The 20,354-nt window shown below is 39.5% G+C and overlaps 1 protein-coding gene across 1 annotated transcript in view; it reads right to left on the bottom strand.

Moving 5' to 3' along the window:
• Window positions 1-17,794, bottom strand: part of Akap17a (A-kinase anchoring protein 17A) — a 32,916-nt gene extending 15,122 nt beyond the window's left edge. Inside the window, exon 1 of the mRNA XM_013356015.4 lies at window positions 17,426-17,794. The gene's annotated coding sequence lies outside the window, so the exon portion shown is untranslated. The remainder of the gene's footprint in view (window positions 1-17,425) is intronic.
• Window positions 17,795-20,354: the final 2,560 nt, after the last annotated feature.

The following is a 20,354-nucleotide window of genomic DNA, read 5'->3' as shown; positions in this document are numbered from 1 at the left end:
ACAATAAATCCCATTATCATGACAGCTCCCACCCCTGAGAACTTATCACCATGACAACTCCTACCATGTGTTCAGTATTTTAAAATGGCCAATGGGAGTAAAGTGGGAAGTATTCTAATTCAGTTTTCTAAAGTTACCAATGAGGGGAAATTGGACAATATTCTAATGAGGTATCATAAGGTAACTAATGGGAGCAAATGGGGTAAGGTCTTCCACCAGGTCTGTATAGGGGAGAGAACACCTCACAGCTCAGCATATAAGGCACTAATTTCTAGAGATCAGGGCCTTGAGCTCTTCTCCCTTGCTTGGCCCATTCTGCTCTACCTAATGGATTGCTACTCTCACCTTTACCTTCAATAAATCTGTACTTTGCCTGTTACTTGAGTGTGTCTTGCTCAAGTCTTTGTTCAGGACACCAAGGACCTGGACCCCAACTGGACACCCTGATGATAACACTACAAATGATACCATAATGGTAAAAACATACTGTTATACATGTGTCCAAACTCATAGAATGTATAAGGCCAAGAGTGAATCCTAATGTAAACTATGAATTTGGGGTGACAATGATGTGTCAATGTGTTAGTCAACTGTAACACGTACCACTCTGCTGGAGGGATGTTGACAATGGTGGAGGCTATGTGTGGTGGGGAAGGGGATATATGGCAACTCTGACCTCCCGCTCTATGAACCTAAAACATCTCTAAAACATAAAGCCTAATAATAATAATAACAATAATAATATCTAATTTTTATTTAATAACATTTAATCTATTTTAGAATTTTCAAAGAGTTTCTATATCTTTGATCTCAGTTTCTTAACCATAAAATAGAGAAAACAGAACCTCTGAGGATTAAGTGAACAAGTATAAGTGACATCATTATAACAGTACCTGGCACACAGAAAGTTTTCAATAAACATAAGCTATAACGGTTATTTATTAGTGGTTATTTATCTCATTTTATCTATGAAGCAGCCTGTGATAAGATAATTCCATGCCTGTTTTACAGATAGGGAGATTCCAATAGAGAAAAGGAAATTAAATGGCTTGCTGATATATTAAAACTCCAAAATTCCAGATCTTCAATCTATTAAACAATTTATCTCAAATGTAAACTTTCATAAAAACCTTCTGGGGGTCTGGGGATATAGTTCAGTTGGTAGAATGCTTGTCTTGCATGCATAAAGCCCTGAGTTTGATCCCCGGCATCACACACACAAAAAAAACCCTACTGGGGGTTATATATAAACAGGGTAAGGGTGAAATACATGTAGCACATTAATGAATGCATACCCAGTTGATAATTCTAACCCATACACTTGGTTTAGCATCTTCTGTCCAGGTTGGTTTCCAAGTCTTTTTGAAATTTTTTATTGGTACATTATAATTACAAATAATAGTGGGATTCATTGTGACATATTTGTCACATAACATAATTTGATCAATTTCATTCCCCAATAACTCTTCTTTCCATCCTCATGACCCCATTCCTCTACTCTACTGGTCTCCCTTCTATTTTCATGAGATTCCTTTTTTTCACTTTTCCTCTCTAGCTTCCACATATGAGAAGAAACATATGACCTTTGACTTTCAGATTATGGCTCACTTCATTTAATATGATACTCTCCAGTTCCATCCATTCTCCTGCAAATGACATAAGTTCATTCTCCTTTGTGGCTAAATAAAACTCCACTGTATATATATAACATATATATTCTTTATCCATTCATCTGTTAACAGACATCTAGGCTAGTCCCATAATTTGGCTATTGTGAATTGCACTGCTAAGAACATGGGTATGCTCATCTCTAAAGTATGCTTACTTTAATTATTTTGGATAAATACTGAGGAGTGGCATAGCAGGGTCATATGGCAGTTCCATTCCTAGTCTTTTGAGAAAACTCCATATTGATTTCCATAGTGGTTGAACTGATTTACAATCCTACTAACAGTTGAAAAGCGCTCCTTTCCCCCTACATCCTTGCTAACATTAATTATTCTTTGTACTCTTGATAATTACCATTCTAACTGGAGGTGAAACATTAGTGTAGTTTTGACTTGTATTTCACCGATTGCTAAAGATGTGAAAATTTTTTATATATTTATTGGTCATCTGAATTTCTTCTTTTGAGAAATGTCTATTTAGTTCATTTGCTCATTTATTGGTTGGGTTTTTGGCTTTTTTAATATTAAGTTTTTTGAGTTCTTTATATATCTTGGACACTAATCCGCTGTCAGAAGAGTAGCTGGCAAAGATTTTTTCCTATTTTATAGGTTCTCTCTTCATGCTTTTCTTTTGCTATGCAGAAGCTTTTTAATTTAACGCCATCCCATTTATTAACTCTTGGTATTATTTCTTGAGTCTTAGGAGTCCTATTAAAGGAAGTCATTGGCTGTGCCTATATATATTGCCCCTATGTTTTCTTCTAGCCCTTGCAAATTTTCTGGTCTAATTCCTAGGTCTTTTGTCTATTTTGACTTGACTTTCATGAGGGTTCACAATAGGTAACTAGTTTCATTCTGCTACATATTAATAAACAGTTTTCCCAGAACCATTTGTTTAAAAAAGGCTCTCACCAATAGATAGGTCATTCAGATGTAAAATCAGCAAAAATATTTGAGACCTAAAAATACTATAAATCCAATGGACCTAAAAGATATCTACAGAATATTTTATCTAACAACAGTTGGATATACTTTCTTCTTAGCTGCTCATGGAATTTCTTCAAAATAGATCTTATTTTAGGTCACAAAGCAAGTCTTAGCAAATGAAAAACAAAGTCAATATAATTATTTGCATATCATCAGATAGTAATGGAATGAAATTAGAAATTAACAGTAAGAAAAATTATAGAAATCACTGAAACACATTGAGATTGAACAAAGTGCTTCTGAATGATGAATAGGTCATAGAAGACATCAGAGGAGAAACTAAAAAATTCTTAGAATCAACTGAGACTAGAGATACAACATACCAGAATCTCTGAGACACTAATAAGGCAGTGTTTGTTTGTTTGTTTGTTTATACCAGGGATTGAACTCAGAGGTACTTAAGCACTGAGCCACATCCCCACCCTTATTTTGCCTATTTTATATTTTTATTTAGAGACTGGGTCTCACTGAGTTTCTTAGCACCTCACTTTTGCTGAGGCTGGCTTTGAACTTGAAATCCTCCTGCTTCATCCTCCTCAGCTGCTGGGATTACAGGTATGTGCCATGACACCTGGCCTAGGAAGGCAGTTCTAAGAGGAAAGTTTGTAGCACCAAATACCTATGTAAAAAAATCAGACAGATCCTAAATAAACAACTTAATGATGCATCTCAAAGTCCTAGAAAAACAAGAACAGATCAATTCCAAAACCAATATAAGGAAGGAAATGATTAAGATCAGAACCAAAAATAATTAGAGAATTTAGAAAGGATCAATGTAACAAAGAATTGGTTCTTTGAAAAGATGAACAATATTAATAAACCCTTAGCCAAACTAACAAAAAGAGAGAGAGAGAAGACCCAAACAAATAAAATCAGAGGTTAAAAAGAAATGAGCTGTGCCACAGATATCACAAAAAAATCCAGAGGATCACTAAGGGCTATTTTGAAAATTTACACGCCACAAATTGAAAAATATAGAAGAAATGGACAGATATGAATGCATAAGACCTACCCAAATTGAACCAAGGGGACATAGGAAACCTAAACAGACCAATAACAAGCAATGAGATTGAAGTGGTAATAAAAAGCCTTCTCTTTTAACTTTGTATATTTCTTCTTGCTTCATTTTTTGAATTACGATAAACATTGTTACATTTGCTTTAAAAGTTTTTAATTAAAAGCAGAAACATATAATAACAAGCTATTATAAGGAAATAAAGTATAACTGGTGATATAAACTTGTGTATAAAAAGTTCAAAACAGATTAATATAGTAGCAACCCCTTCCCTGACCAAAGACACCCCTCTATCTGCCATCAATGTAAATGCTCCTAGGAACCTGAACCTATAAATCAAAGTTTGTGTGAATCACGACTGAAGCTGGGAGATTAGGATAGGACTTTTTGAACAATGAAAGATCACTTGGCAACTGCAATAGTAGCTACATCACAAGCTGCAGAACTCATTTATGAAACTGCCTTATTGAGACATAACTGATGTACGATAAAACACATCCCATAACATAAACTGTGCATGTATCAAAATTGTACATTTTAGTAAGTTTTAACATATGTACACATGCCCATAAAACTCTGATCAAGACAGTGAAAACACTCATCACCCACCTGAAATTTCTTGTGCTCTTTTATAAACCCTTTTCAGCCTTCATCAACCACTGATCTGGATGCAAAATGCTTAAGTCCTATCTGACTTATTGGGTAACATAATAAAAATAGACATTTTTTTCTGGAAAATACTCATACAATGCTAAATTTCAACAGGTATTTTCCTGTAAATCAGAATGATTTCTCAATTTCAAGCTTAATGTACCAATCTTTATCTAGTTAAAGCTGTATGGAGTCCTGGTTTGCTCTTGAAAATAGGTCTAAAAAGATTTGTTTCCCCCTATATGATCCCTGTTTGTAACCCTGTTTAAACCAAATAAACATATTCTAGAATATTATCTATTTTAAATTATATATTACATATTAGATTATATATTAATTAAAATATATCTGCTAAAAACAGGTAGAATCACTGAGACCAATTTATTAGGCTATTACTCAAAATTGATTATGTAGAACAATCTAACTTACCCTTTAATTTTCTTTTTAATATTCCTGTGCTTCAACTGACAATAATGGTAGAATTCATTAACATTCTCATCATTTTCACCATTGTAATATCCACAGATTGATTTATTCAACAAGGTTTTCAGAGTCTAGTATAAACCAAGCCCTGATGAAAAAGAATGCCATAATTATGACCTTCATAAATTAATCAAAAGGTCAATTTTTAAAAAAATTGTTTATTTTTAGTAATACTTAACATTAGGGTTATTTTGACATAATTATTAAAGCATGGAATATAATTTGTTCTAATTCAATCTCCAGGGTTTTCCTTCCCCTCTTCTTCTCCCTCCACCTGTTCCCTTCCCTCCATTGTACTGATCTTTCTGCTATTTACTTATATAGTTTTTTAATTAGTGTCTTGAATATATATGATAGTGAGATTCACTGTTGTATATTCATATACATCCATAGGGAAGTTAGGTCAGATTCATTCCACTGTTCTTCCCTTATTCTGATTTTCCTCTCTCCCCCTCAGTCTCCTTTCTCTACTCCACTGATCTGTCTCCTGCTTTATTGGAATTTTCCCCTTCCTTCAAAAGGTCAAATTTTAATGAATATTTTTACCTATTTCCCTGTTCTCTTATATTCCACCTTTACACCTTCTCCAACCTCATGCACACATTTTGCTGCTAGCTTTGTGATTAAAAGGTATTAAGGAATAAATCATTACTGAAATGATTTATTCCTTAATACCTTTATAGAGGCCAATAGGAGGTCCTTTAACCTTAAAAAATTACAGTTACTTAATAATGCTTACACAGTGTGCATTCTAGCAATGGCTTGTGTATGTAGCTTTACAGAAATATTTCACTCAACATGCTCCCAATGCCAGAACATTTCTAGAAGATTCTCAGAGAACATGCTGCTTTCTCTTATCACCTGGAACTTCATCTTCCTTACCTCTGTACCTAGTAGCAAAGCTGGCCAAATAGGAGTGGAATAAGAGATTAGGGGAAAGGTATCACACTGGAAATGTTCTCCCAAGCCTAAAATAGTTTTTTTAAACTGCAGTGAAAACTCAATAAATTCTGCACAGTCTGCATCCAAAGTCATTCCAAAACCTTTTCTCATTTCAGAACATACTAGAGAGCCTCATCTTATACCTCTTGGGTTTTTAAAATCAAATTAACTTTGAAACATTGAAAGTACTTGAGTCATAAGTATCCACCCATTTGTTCTCTCTTATTCTTTCTCACTCAAATATTTGCTGTCATATGTAAATCAATGGAAGTGTAACTGATGTGATTCTGCAAGCTGTATACGGGGTAAAAATGGGAGTTCATAACCCACTTGAATCAAAGTGTGAAATATGATATATCAAGAACTATGTAATGTTTTGAACAACCAACAATAAAAAAAACAAATATTTGCTGTTAGAGTGTTTAGCAAGGTGATCAGAATAAGACACATTTAAAAAAAAACAACAGTAGAAAATAATAGGACAATCTGCATAACTCAATATCCTCTTTTGAAGTAGGTCTTGCTGCCTTTTTTTTTTCTCCAGGCTTTTGAACCTCCAAGTTTGTCATTTTGAAAGCATTTTAGATGTATAAAATTATATCAACATATTTATGTAAGTCAGCAGGGCAGCCAGTATTTGTTAGGATCAGATCAACCTAGGAAATTTGCAAACTTCTGGTCATATAGAAGCCCAGTAAACAGGGTGCAGAGGCACATGCCAGTAATACGAGCAGCCGAGAAGGCTAAGGCAAGAGGATTATAAGTTCAAAGCCAGCCCCAGCAATTTAGCAAGGCCCTAAGCAATTTATCAAGACCCTGTCTCAAAATAAAACATAAAAAGTGTTAGGTATATGGCTCAGTGTTAAATTGCCCCGTGTTAAATCCCTATTAACCTCTCCCCAATAAAAAGAATTCCAGTAAGTTTTGACCAAATAGAAATATTTTCTGGCTCTTTAGTCAAGATGCCACAGATAAATGTTCAAGCACTCTGACACATCATTAACCAAACAGCATTTTAAAATGAAGCCTTAACCATATGCTCTGATCTTTGGAATAATTTCAAAATCACATCATTAAAATAAACTGTACTCAATTTTGCAATAGTAGGAATATAGCCAGTAGATAACCCTGTAAACAACCAAATTCCCAGATTAAGATGGTATGAAAGAGATTATGGGGGGTGGGCAATGAAGATTTCTGGAAAGAAGTGACTTGTGAAGATCCACAGTCATTCAGTAATGATAACTTTGCAACAGTGAATTATTAGAGTTCTACAAAGACAATCTCTGCTATCATCACTCAAAGAAACTTACCTCTAAGGTAGAGTTTAGTGAGGGGATTTTTTTTTTTTTGGTGTTAGGGATTTAACCTAGGGATGCTTTACCACTGAGCTACATCCCCAGTCCTTTTTTTATATCTTCATTTATTTTTTGTGGTGCTGAGGATTGAACCCGGTGCCTTATATGTGTGAGGCAAGCACTCTACTGCTGAGCCCCAGCCCCAGCCCCCCAGTCCTTTTTATTTTGCTATTTTGAGACAGGGTCTCATTAATTTGCTGAGGGCTTCCCTAAATTGCTGAGGTTGGCCTCCTACTTGTCATCCTCCTGTCTCACCCTCCCCAATCACTGAAATTACAGACATGTGCCACCACACCCAGCTTAGTATGAGGAATTTTGATCTTGAAATAAAGAAAAATAGATTCATGTTAATTCATCTCTCAGGGCAACTTAATTTTCTGTTTTCTTCTCCCTGTGTCAAAAGATTGTTCTAAGGTTTCCTTTATGTGATATTTATGAAAGCAAAGTGCTTTGAGTGCTTCTGAGGCTACCAGAAAATAAATAAACTTTTAAAAATTTTGTATTCAGCCTTTCCATGCAAATCCATTTATATAACTCTGTATGCTGGGGTGAGCACAGGCATCCTCCCATGACAGCAAGGGAGGGAGCTATTTTTAAAAAACTGTATATACAAAGCAGTGGGCAGACCTGTCCAACAAGTCTTTTAGTCTTTTGCCCCTTCTTCGGCACTTTGTTGAAAAGCACCTTTTTTGCAGACACCTCCAGCCAAGAATGACGCTTTATACCTTGGATTAATTTACCATAATGCTACTAAAGTTGACTCCCTTCTTTCTGCTTTCTCTTCTCCACATGACCTCAAAAAAGAAAGAAAAGGCCATCATGGATGTAAAGGAATGTAGCTAAGTATCTCCCATATTTTTTCCTCACTCACTGAGTAATATTAGAATTGTTTGTGGGAAATGCATCTTAGGAAATTACCAGTGTTTTGCTTCCAGGTTCTGTCTTGAGTCTGAAAATTACCAGCAGAATTCCTGTCCACAGTCGCCACCTACAGGAGAAAAGCAACCTTTACATGGGACCTGGCTTTGTCCTACTAAGTTTCTGAGTGCAGCAGTATTTCCCCAGCTTTTCAAAACCCTAAGGTGATCTTATTTGAATACAAGTCCCACAGAGCCACATATTACCCAATATCTTATGTGGAAAATGTGATCGAGGGAGGAAAAACTAGGGAGGCCACAATTCATGTGAACTCTTCATAGTAACCTATGGCATCCTAACCAGGCAACACTCTGCCAGAAACAGGTATAGTCAAAAGTGGATGAAATAGTACAAAAATAAGTAAAACAACTATATCTTTACAACCTTAAGCACAAAGAGTCTGATATTGGCACAGTCGTGCTTATATACCATCATAATCTGGTTTTGTACTTGTTTTTATTAACAATTCCAGATATTGATATCGTTAACGCATTTCTCACTTTTTATGCCTGCAGAATGTTCCTGTAGAAATTTGATAGAGAAATTCTGTAGAAATTCTATAGGAACTTACTACAGATTTAGTTAGAGATATTCCCCCTCCATGGAGATTTGTGTTTTCTAATATTCTTTTTTCCTGAAAGACCATTACCTTTTCCAAAGGACTACTGCCATAAGAAAAAACAACTACCATGAAATTATTTGTACAGATCTTTACAAAAATGATTTCCTCAAAATGTATTTTCAAATATATTTTGTCAAAGGGCAGGAATTCATTCATATGGCTCATTAACTATTGTCAAATTGGTCTCCTGAAACATTAAGTCAATTAATCAGGCCATCAGTGAGCAAACATGCCTGACCCCCTTGCAGCCCTATACACAATGGATCATTATGATGTTTATATTTGCTGCCTTTATTAGTATATAACAGAAACTTCAAGTAGCTCTCATTTGCATTTAATTTCATGTAGACTGAAGCTCCAGCCAACCTTGTATCCATATTCCACTTCCTGTTCAATATCTTCAGTTGAATATTTCATTGGCATCTCAGATGAACAAGTTCACCAGAGCTCCTAATTTCCATCCCCCAAATCTGTCCTCAATCTCAAACTTGTTTCTTCCCACCTAGTGATTACCACCTCCCCAAATAGAGTCACCCTCCACCCAAGTGCTCAGGCTGAAAACTTAGGACTTATTCTTCCCTTCTTCTCTGATTCGTTCCTTTTGCAAGTCCTTTGGACTCCACCTTTATCACACATTCCAAACCCATTTCCAACTTCATTGCTACATAACAGGTCCAAGCTACCACCATCTGTCACCTGGATCATTGCCAACAGCCTCCTCTTCCATCCTTGTCCCAACAGTCTACTGTATGCACTAGCCAAAGTGATTTTTTAAAAAAAACTTTAAGGACGTGTAGTTCAGTGGTAAAGCTCTTGCCTAGCAAGGATCAGGTTCTGGGTTGCATCCCCAGTACTGAAAAAAAAATACCACCAACAAAAACATTGTTTTTAAAGAAATAAGTAAATAAGAACCTTAAGTCAGACCATGTCTCTCCTCTGTTCAAAACCCTCCAGTGAACCGGGCACAGTGATGCATGCCTGTAATCCCAGCAACTTAGGAGGCTGAGGCAGGAGGATCATGAGTTCAAAGCCAGCCTCAGCAACAGCAAGGCCCTAAGCAACTTAGCAAGACCCTGCCTCTAATAAAATACAAAAACAAGGGCTGGGGGTTTGATTCCTGGGTTCAGTCCCTGGTACCAATAAACAAACAAACAAATCCAAAACCCTCCAGTGGCTTCCCATGACATTGTGAAGGAAATGCAAACTGCTTATCCTCAAAATATGGCCCCTGCCCACCCACCTCTTTCAACTCATTTCACCCCTCCTCCCCTCCTTCCTTTGTTCTGTCCATTCCAGCCCCATTGGTCTTTTTACTGCCCCACAAACGTAGCAGTTTTACTCCACAGGGTGAACATGGAGTTCCCCCTATCTGAAGGGCTCTCACCCAAGATTTCTTTAAGGTTGATTCTTTTTCATTTTTTTCAGATTTGACTTGAATATCATCTCAAAGCATCTTTCCCTAAATAATCTGAAATAGAACTGGCCCCACTCCTATCAACAGTAGCATATCACTCCATTTTATTTTTACCATAACATTGAAGCTAGCTACTAATTTTGACACCTTGTAGATCTGTATAAAAGTGTGTTGTGTTGAAGCAGCAAATGCATGAGTGCTGCATTTGGAATATTTAGTTTTATCCTTAAGCACCACCCTGTGTATTCATTTATGCTATCTAATATATGACAACCAGTTGTAGTACATACAATTTTATGATCTTTATTTCCCTTTGAATTTTCTTTAAGCATTTAAATAAATTGCTGAATTGTGATTTTAAAAAAGAAAGAAAGAGAGAAAAGATGCAAGTGGTAAAAGTAGCATGCAGGGGCTGGGGATGTGGCTCAAGTGGTAGCGTGCTCGCCTGGCATGCGTGCGGCCCGGGTTCGATCCTCAGCACCACACACAAACAATGATGTTGTGTCCGCTGAAAACTAAAAAAAGATATTTAAAAAATTCTCTCTCTCTCTCTCTCTCTTCAAAAAAAAATAAAAAAATAAAAAGAGTAGCATGCAAGTCACTAGACTCCAGGTTAAAAAGGAAAATAGTGGCCAGAGCCTGGGGTCAGATATGTCACTGGTGCTTTAGTCTAGCAGGATATTTCAAGTATTCTCAGTTCTTTATTCTTTGACATTCTGAGTCCCCAACAGTTTCTAGTATAAAGTTGCAAAAGTCATACCTTGTAATATTCATGGAAACATACCCATTTCAAAAAGGGTGCCCCCAATGTATAGGGGATCAAGCATGTGAGAGTACACCTTCACTTCCTATTAAATGAAGTCTGAGTTTCTGATCCAGTTATCAAAAACACTCTGCGAATTTCATTCCCTTCCCAGGTTGTATATCCCCCACCACCCTTCAGTCACCCTACTCCACAGCAAAATTAATTCACTCCTCTTCGCTTCCAAGTCTCCACAGCTTTGCTCCTTGAGTCATTTTCTCTCTCCAGTGTCTCATGTCAAGCTTTCGCTCATCTTTCAATTCAATCTTAGATCCAGCTTCTTCCTCACTTCTCTGCTTTCCCCAATAATCTATCTCACTAATGTGCTTGCTTAGAAATATATCTATACCTTTCTTAACACACTTATCACTTTCAGTGCTGCATTATGATTATTTGGATGTCTATAATTTCAAGAACTGAGATTAGTTCATAATTTTATTTCTTTAGATTAGAAAAAAATCTTTCCTGTGAGTTTAACTTATAATTTTGAATTAATTAATTTATGAGTTCATTCACATGCCTATCACTGTATCCAAAATGATTTATTATTTTGTTTGACTTTTATTTAGTCTCCAATTAAGATTCTGCTGTAAAATGGAAGATATAGCCATCATAAATTTTTACCAAAAATGAATTGAGCTTCTAGATGTACACATTTCTAGTTATAAAATCTTTAAATAATATTCCCTTCTATTGATGTGACTTAAATCAAGAATAATAATAGGGGCTGGGGCTGGGGCTCAGTGGCAGAGTGCTTGACTAACATGTGTGAGGCACTGGATTCGATCCTCAGCACCACATGAAAGTAAACAAAATAAAGGCATTCTGTTCATCTACAACTACAAAAAAAAATTTAAAAGGATAATAGTAAATGAAGGGGGTTCATAGTCCTACAACAAAGGAGTAAAAGCTAAAGTAATTTTTTTTAAATTGAAGCTATCCATTTATGTTGTATATTTATTAACCTACTTTTGCCTGTCTGTCCCTTCCCTTCCCAGTCTGTAAGTTCTGTGAGGGCAAGGTTGCATCTGCCTGGTTCACCAGTATATCTTCAAAGCCTAAGATAGTACCTGGCTCATATAAAGAAATAATAAGGAGGCTGGGGTTGTGGCTCAGTGGTAGAGCACTCACTCAGCCTGTGAGGAGCTGGATTCAATCCTCAGTACGACATAAAAATAAATAAATGAATTAAAGGTATTGTGTCCAACTGCAACTATATATATATATATATTTAAAAAAGAACTCATAAGGCTAAATCCTACCTAAAACAGAGATTCTGTTCAAAAGCTGCATTTGAAAGCATGACTTTAATATTTAAAATCCTAATATTAGCACTCAAAGACAAATAGTAAAATGATAATGCAGATGTGCACGTTCTTTTGGATTCCTAGAGCTATTAACATTAATTAACATTGAGATAAATTCAGGTATATCTACTTAACACCTACCCAGTTAGACATTTTGAGGGCTACCATAAGTCACCCTCAAAGGACTAAGTCTGCAAAGAGAAAGAACTTATAACTTGTAACTGGAATATGAAGAATAAAATGGTGAATGCCATGAGAGGTATAGAGTACTTTGGGCCACAGATAAACAATAAAGGTCTTAACACTCTTTCACACAAAATGAGTGTTAGAATTCCTGGGAATGTGCTTTGTGGGTTTAATGGGACGTATGTAGAAACAATTGTACTTGTCACAATAACTGGCAAAGGAATAAGCTTCCCTGCCATTTGCTAAGCAGGGGGCCAGCAACTGCTTAATGCCCTGCAGTTCCTGGACAGACTTGCACAATAAAGATCTTCCCATGACAACACAGAAAAGACTCATCTAGAATATATGGAATGTATTCAGGGAATTCCAGATTCATATTTCTAACATGTTGCTTTCTCAGGTAGTCACTTCTGGGTTGTTTTTCCTCTGAACTCACTCTCTCTCTCTCTCTCTCTCTCTCTCTCTCTCTCTCTCTCTCTCTCTCTCTGTGTGTGTGTGTGTGTAAATTTTTTTTAATTTAATTTGTTTTAATTGGTTTTACTTGACAGTAGAATGCATTTAAAGCACTTTGATGTATCATACATAGATGGGGTATAATTTCTCGTTTTTCTGATTGTACATGTTGTAGGATCACATCCATCATGCAGCCATATATGTACATAAGGTAATAATATTTATTTCATTCTATTATCCTTTCTATCCCCATATCCCCTCCCCCCTTCACTCCTCTCTATCTAATCTAAAGTAACTCTATTCTTCCCTAGCAACCCCAACCTTTATTGTGAATTAGCATCCACATATCAGAGAAAACATCCAGCCTTTGTTGTTTTTTTTGGGGGGGATTGGCTTAATTCACTTAGCATGATATTCTTTAACTTCATCATTTACCAGCAAATGCCATAATTTAATTCTTGTTTAAAGTTGAGTAATATTCCATCATATATATCACATTTTCTTTATCCATTTATTTATTGAAGGGCACCTAAGTTATTTCAGTAGTTTAGCTATTGTAAATTGAGCTCCTATAAACATTGATGTGGCAGCATTACTGTAGTATGCTGATTTTAGTCCTTTGAGTATAAACCGAGGAGTGGAATAGCTGGGTCTTTGAATCAGATCCTATACTCATCAAGTGTTCAGCAGAAAGAAAACTTGAATCCAAGTAAAGGATGAAGGAGAATAGCAAGGCCCACCAGAATGTCTCTGTAGGGTCATAGATTTTCAGCCCCACATCAGAGGAAAGTTACCACCCATGGAAAATACTCAGTCCCTAGCAGTTAGCCCTTCCCTAATGATGATCAGCATCCCTGTGTGTTATGATTATTCTCATTTCTCAAAGACAGTTCTACTGTACCTCTGATAATTCTGTAATTACAATGTAAAGTAAGAAGCTAATTTTGAATTAGAATCTTCCCTGGTGTGGGCTCTTTTCTCTTGAGCAGTAGCTCAGAGTCTACAGAGCCAGGTAGCTCCCAGAATGGGGGTTGGGGGCTGAGCAGGGAAAGCAGAACACTTACCCTAGCTAAAGGGGTCAGTTCTGCCCAGCTCTGCTTTCTGGAGGTGAAACATAGCTCAGGCCTTCTAACATCTCAAGATAAGCTGTAGATTCCAGTTTTGATTGAGATCTTTAGCTTTTTCAATATTGACCTCTACTTCAATTGCTTTTTCAAATAGTGTGCAGGATGAAGCACATCATCTAGGCCTGAATTTGACCCAGGGCCTCTAGTTTGCTCTTTCTGAACACTCAACCCAGGAATCTTTTCAGTTGCATGCATTGAGTATTCCCCACTGAGTCAGTAAATTAAAAAAAAAGAATAGTTAAATGTACTGACAACTTGGTAAGGTTTTCAAGATAAGAGGAGAGATGCACAGACCCAGGGACCCAGGTAGGTCATACCAGATGATTGGTACCACTTTTGTTATGTTCTTCCTTGCTTAAAAATTCTTAACTCCCTCCCCTATTTCTTTCTTTCTTTTTTTGGTACCGGGGATTAAACTCAGGGGCACTCGACCACTGAGCCACATTCCAGCCCTATTTTGTATTTTATTTAGAGACAGGGTCTCACTGAGTTATTTAGCACCTTACTTTTGCTGAGACTGGCTTTGAACTCAGGATCCTCCTGCCTCAGTTTCCCAGGCTGCTGGGATCACAGGCATATAGTGCCACACCTGACACCTCCCCTATTTCTTACTGCACTTAGTTACTTCTAAGGCTCTCCAAAACATGATTCCCCTGCTTTGCCAGCCCTATATTTTATCATGTCCCTGTGTTCATCCCCCATTCTATTTGAGCCAGTCTTCCTTGAATTCCTTCTAAGATGATGATCTGTTCAGCCCAATATCTCCTGTCCTTATTGAAATCCTATCCACCATTCCAAAGTTTGCTCACACTTCACCCCTTTTATTAAACCTTCCCTGTGACAGTAAAAAGCAAAAAGGTATGGTGTCAAGAAGACCTAGGTTCAAATCTCACTTCCACCATTGATAAGCTGGGAGATATCCTTGGGTTTGTTACCTAAATGCTTTGGGCCTCAGAAGATGATGCATGTTGAATATCCCTCAATTGAAATGTTTAAGACTCCAAGTGTTACAGATTCTGGATTTGGGAATATGTGCATAACCAATAATGATCTCATTGGGGATAGGATTAAAGTCTAAACATAAAATTCATTCATATGTTATATACATGTCAAACACATAGTCTGAAAGTCATTTTATACAATATTTTTAGTGACTGTGTTTTGACTGCAGCCTGTCACAGAGGACAGATGTGGAATTTTCCACTTGTGGTATCATGTCAACTTGGCAAGGTTTTCAAGATAGGAAAAGTTTTGAATTTTGGAATATTGGGGATTTCAGATGTTTGGATTAGGGATAGCTAGCCCCTAATAGTACCTACCTTATGGGATTTTCTTTTCTCTCTCTTCTCTCTCTCTCTCTCTCTCTCTCTCTCTCTCTCTCTCTCTTCCTCTCTCTCTCTCTCTCCCTCTCTCTTCCCTATAGGATTTTTTAAGGATTACATAAAATAATGCAAATAAAGCACTTGCTCCCCAGCAAGTGATTAATTAATGTGAACTCTTATTGTTAATATACCTACTCAATTTTCATTGACCTTCCTCTCCTTCTGTAAGTGCTCCAGCCCTTCTGCTGACTTTTCTGAGCACAGACCCACTAGATTCCATGCAGTCCATTTTTACTCGACTGTGACCCAAGTATTGACCTGCCTCACCTGAAACTTAGCTTTAAAGCTTCTTAAAGTACTAGGAGTATGTAGGATACAACATAGAATCCATAGACCCGAGTGAATACTGAATCAGAGTTGCACAACAAACACTACCTCTGAAACAAGTCAGCCAAAGTCCCTATCTCCAGCAAAGGCAAGAGTGCATGCTGGGAAGAGCAATGTGTATCTAATCTCAGAGGTGGAGACTGCTTCCATGTTTAGATAATCCTCCCCTCTCCCAGCCCCCTCCCACACCATCTTGTTTTATCCAATATGGTCCTCACTCCACCTTCCCTAACCTTCAACCCTGTCCTTCCTTCTGATGCTAGAGATAACACACAGAGCTAGTTAAAGGCCACTCTCTTTATATGTCTATATGATGGGGAACCTGAACAAACAGGCTACACTGCCTGTCTAAATGGAAAGCCTGTGATCTACTACTAAAGAAGCCAAGATGGCCTCTGCAGGTCTTGTCCCCCTCTCTACCTCCACTGGAGTAACAAGTCTAGCCTCATCCATCCTGTGAGGTGTGCAGTAGGTGGGATCCCCTGGGCACCAGTGCCCACCATCTTATTCCACATCTCACTTTTCTCTGTTTTTACAAGGATTAAAAGAAAAAGAATTTAATGGAAGTTACTCCATGCTTCAGGTGACTCCATGTTTTCAGGGGACTCCCAACCCCAAAAAAATACAGCACAGAAAAATATGACCACTGAAATGTCATACCTTTTAGAAAGCAAACATAACAAAACAAACCCAGAATCTGAGAATCCAACTACTTTATCCCAAGAATGGTTTTCCAAGCATGAAAACTGGACCTCACCAACTGTGCTACATGAGTTTACTCTTTGAACAGCATGAGGTTTCAAAGTTAGATTAGAAGCAGGCAGAAATGGACAAATTGGACATGATCTTTGACATTTGATATCATAAGGAAAATGAAAAGGCCAGAAGGATAACCAGCCCCCTTGTTGGAACCAGTGTTCCAATACAAGTTGCCCCTTGGAGTTAGCAGCATTCAAAAGTTTTCTGGTAATGATCAGCTTTAAAGAGAGTTACAAAAAGCAGGCAATAGAATGTAAAGAAGGTGAAGGTTCCAAGGACCAAGACTATGATTCTCTTGCATGCAGGGATGGCAGTTTTCCCTGCAGCATGGGCCTTCCTAGCTTGCTTTTCCCCCTCAACCCTCTGCCCACCAATCGAAGCTCAGCACTCAGCATTCCAAATGCCTTGTGGGTGACCCTGCTCTCTTGGTCAAATTGGAAACAAGTCTTATTCCATCTGCACTGGAAAAGTCCAGTGGAGACAGAGTGTCTTGAGAAGTCCCTGAAACCAAGGACCGAGTCATCAAGGGGACAGGTAGGGACAGCAGAACCCTGCTAAAGATTAATTGGATGGGTGCAGTGGCAGCAGGGATAAAGTTGAGAGCCCAAGCCCTTGGCATGATGATGTAGCAGGAGAGGGCACCTTCAGTTCTCATTAGCGGGATGACACTGCCAACACACTCTAAGGGAATGCCTCGCGTGACCTCGGCTGTAGCAGCGGCTGGAATGAGCAGTGGAGTGGGTGCCAGAGCGCCCCCTACTGCGGTGCCAGGGCCAGAGGAAGCGCAGCAGGGTGAAGGGAAAGGACCAGGGGAAGAGACTAGACGCATCTCTGGAAAACCTGACTCTGCTGGGGCTGGAAGGGTAACCCGGGTCCCCTGCATAGCCCGTCCCCAATCCCCATCCAGGGTCTGGCAAGGCCCTGTCTGCGTTGCACCCACAGCTCCGGTAGGCCAGGGCGGACAGCCGACACAGACGCAGTGGGACGTGGCTGCCTTCTCTGCGAGCAGAGCGTAGGGCATTTACCGGGAGACTCAGGAGCCGTTGCGTCTCCACTCTGGGCTCCTCTGGGATAGCGGGTCTGCCACCACCACCGCCACTACCGCCGCCGCCGCCCCTTTCCAGCTGCAGCAGTAGCCACTGCCTACGCTCCCAGTCGCTCCCTGCGACTGTTGTCCGCGAGGCCAGCTGTTGAATGGCTCGCGTCGAGCGCACCAGGAGCATAAGAGTCCTCGCTGCATCCAAGTCCGCGACGCAGGCGCGCAGCCGGGTGCCAACGCCCCGTGCACCTCTCGCCCCGCTGCGGCCCTGGCGAGCTCACAGCGACTGCCTCCCGGCTCGGGGCTGCGGGCTGCGGGCTGCGGGCTGCGGGTTCGCCTGCCTGCCCGCTTGCTCTGCTCGGTGGGCTCTCGCCAAACCAATTGACTCCCCTCTGAGGCTCCACCCCCTCGCTTCCATCCCTCAACTTGCCCACAGGACCAATGGCAAAGATGGACTAGTCCCGCCCCTTCGATTCCCCCGGGGCCAATCGCCTTCTCAGGAGGAACCGTTCAAATAACCCCGCCCCTCTAGTGCGGCAAAGCTGGAGCCAAAGTTTACCCCAGTACGCGGTGGCTCCTGAGATTCGCTAGCTTCACCCAGGCTTCCCACCCTCCCAGCCTCATAAGGTTACAATGTTAAAGACTGCAACTTACCTGGTCTACCGACCCACGCACACACTAATGCCTTCGAGGAAAATAGTATAAAAAGGCTAATGAGAGAGCGGCTGTTGCCCACCTCACCTGTGAGGAGGGACTGCTGAGAAACGGCCACCCAATAGGCCAGGCCTTACACATCGCAAGGTGAGCAAGAACCTCAAAGATCATCAACTGACTATCCCTGCACTGTTTTTGATTTTTGTTGTTTGTCCCATGTAGAGAAGTCCTGCCCTTGTAAACTGGACAACCTCCAGTAATTGGGATTCACTGCGGACTGCAAGCATAGGGCTCTGACTCCCTGGTAACTTCTGTCCTTTTGAGGCCAAGCAAAGGCAGCCTTGCCCCTTCTTCCTCCACCGTGGTCCCACAATTTGAAGTCAATTCTGGCTCACTTCCCCTCCAGGCTCCGCTGCTCCAAAGACTGAGTTCAAGTCTCTTCTCTGAATTTAGGCCAATTCCTTTATACCTTTTAAAAGTACGAGGCAGGAACTGATTCTTCCTTCTCCCTATCTCCACCCCAGGGTACAGTCCCATCTGCAGGAGTAGACCCAGGGTGGTCACATCTCCTATCTAGAGGACTTTTCAGCTTGAGCTCCCTAAAGTAGCATTTGCTTTCTTGACTGCCATATTACAAAGCTGACACTTATTAGATTTACTCTCAACACACCCCTGGGGTATTTCTCACAGTGGCTGCTATCACAGGGCTCTGTTTTCTACTTGATTATCTGAGATGGGGGGTGTTGATTTCACCCTCTTCTGTCAAGACATCTTTGCTGTTCATTCTGTCCTAAATACACCTTCATCTCTGCTCCCTACCACTGCCTTTGTTCAGGCACCTACCCTGTTTTGCACCACAACTGCCAAAGAGCTTCTCAACCCCTCACCTTGCCTCTAGACTTCCATCCTCCTGGCTGGCTTCCCAACACTCCTCTCCTCATCCTTTTCACATGGAAAGCCGGAGTCAGATCTAAAACACAAATGCAATCATGATACCACCTCCCAGCTTAAAAGCTCATCCCAGCTTCCAGTCCTTTTTGTTCTCTCCCCTTACCCCCATTCCTTTCAGGATAAGATCTAAAATCTATGGCACAGCATGGAAAACCTTTGGTGACCTGACCTCACCTGCCCAGCCTCATTTCTAGCTATTCCACCTCCAATCACAGAGCAGTCTATACTTAAGGTAAACTGAACTTCCTCTTACTCAGAAGAGCCATTGTCTCAAACACTTTGATTTTTTTTTATACAAAGTCCAAAATAACCTTCTCCCTACCCTACTGTATGTGACCTAAAACATACTGATGTGTCTTATTCATTCATTGAACAAGTACATCATGCACATCTATTATGTGCCAAGTGTTGGGGTATAAAAATATATAAGATTTAGAGTCTAATACTCCCATGCCTTAGGCATGTAATAAATTTTGTGTGTTATTTTCCCTGAAAAAATAAATAAATGAAAATGTGTAAGATTGGGTCCTTCCATCAGGTGCTCCTCAATAGGATGTAATGATTCTGCTTCCATTCACATTGCCACACAGACATTGAGGCAGCTAATTGGTTCCCTTGCAAGTGAGGGGGATGCTGATGGATCCTAGGGCCTTGAACATGCAGGCACACACTCTACCACTAAGCTACATTCCCAACCCAAGGAAGCTAATTGGAATGATTACTTTGGACTTCAGACTCATCCAAATAAATGAAGGGTTGGGGAAACAAACTGAGATTTTTCTCTCTTGCTTAATATCACTAAATAATATTTAAACTCATTCCATTAAGGCTGTCAATTTTGTTTGTTTGTGTGGTTTTTGTTTTTTGTTTGGTACTGGGAATCTAACCCAGAGGTGTTTTATCACTGAGCTCTATTCCCACACTTTTTTGTTTTTATTTTGATACAGGGTCTCATTAAGTTTCTTAGGGCCTAAGTTGCTGAGACTGACTTTAAACTTGCGATCCTCCTGCCTCAGCCTCCCAAGTCAAGTCGCTGGATTATAAGCATGTGCCACCATGCCCAGCAAGGTTGGCAATTTGAAGGCCAGAGGTCATGACTCTTTCATGTTTTAATCACACAATTACAGGACTTTGGGGGTTTTGTTTGTTTGTTTTGGTATTGGGGATTGAACCCAGGTGTGCTTCACCACTGAACAGTTTAACTTAAAAACCCAACTTATAGTCAGGTGTGGTGTCACATCCCTGTAAACCCAGTGGCTCAGGAGGCTGAGACAGGATGGTCATGAGTTCAAAGCCAGCCTCAGCAATTT

Source organism: Ictidomys tridecemlineatus, chromosome X, assembly GCF_052094955.1.
Source record: "Ictidomys tridecemlineatus isolate mIctTri1 chromosome X, mIctTri1.hap1, whole genome shotgun sequence".
NCBI classification, from domain to species: domain Eukaryota; kingdom Metazoa; phylum Chordata; class Mammalia; order Rodentia; family Sciuridae; genus Ictidomys; species Ictidomys tridecemlineatus.
Note: the sequence above shows the minus strand (reverse complement) of the source record. Positions and strands in the feature narration are given on the sequence as shown.